Source organism: Haliaeetus leucocephalus, unplaced genomic scaffold, assembly GCF_000737465.1.
Source record: "Haliaeetus leucocephalus isolate CR32 unplaced genomic scaffold, Haliaeetus_leucocephalus-4.0 Scaffold140, whole genome shotgun sequence".
NCBI classification, from domain to species: domain Eukaryota; kingdom Metazoa; phylum Chordata; class Aves; order Accipitriformes; family Accipitridae; genus Haliaeetus; species Haliaeetus leucocephalus.
This window is the reverse complement of record NW_010972576.1, coordinates 8,957,780-8,958,399: the sequence shown is the minus strand read 5'-3', so window position 1 is coordinate 8,958,399 and position 620 is coordinate 8,957,780. Positions and strand designations below refer to the sequence as shown.

General features: G+C 69.2%; 1 protein-coding gene across 2 annotated transcripts in view; it reads right to left on the bottom strand.

Moving 5' to 3' along the window:
- The window catches only part of GRID2 (glutamate receptor, ionotropic, delta 2), a 734,176-nt gene that overhangs the window by 733,378 nt on the left and 178 nt on the right, over positions 1-620 (bottom strand). The window lies entirely within an intron of this gene.

Here is a 620-nt window from a genome sequence, read left to right as displayed (position 1 = left end):
CCCCCCCCTCCCTCCCGCACTCGCCGGCGGCGGGGGAGGCCGCTACTCTTCCCAGGCGCCGCGGCCCCGGGAAGCGGCCACCCGGCCGGCAGGGTGGAGGCCCGGGAAAGGGGGGGTGGGGGGGACACAGCAGAGCCCCCCGCCTCTGCGGCCGCCCGCCGGCGGGAGGGGAAGCTCTCACGTTGCCAAACCACCTGTTCCGCCGCGGGAGAGGAAGGCGGGATGGGGGGGGGGGGGAGAGGAAGGAAAAGGGGGGGGCTTTAGCGTGGCTGTCACGGTAGTGTGGGAAATACGGAGTGGCTCGGGGTCTCCCGCGCCCGAGGGCGAGCCGGGGCAGGAGGAAGGCAGGCTGAAGCTGCGGGGAGGGACCGGGGAAGTGCCCGAGCCCTGGTCCCCCAGCTCCTCAGCCGCGCAAAACCTCAAGGTCTAAAGCACGCACATACCCCGCCGACAAGAAACCTTTACACAGAGCGGTAGGGGAAAAAGAGGACGCCTAAGATCCTGGTAGAAGGCAATTATAAGAGGGGAGCAAACAAACAAACAAAAGCAAGCGAGCAAGGGATAAAAGGGAGCGGGGCTGCGGGGGGGGGGGGGGGGGGCGGGGGGGAGGAAGGAGGGGG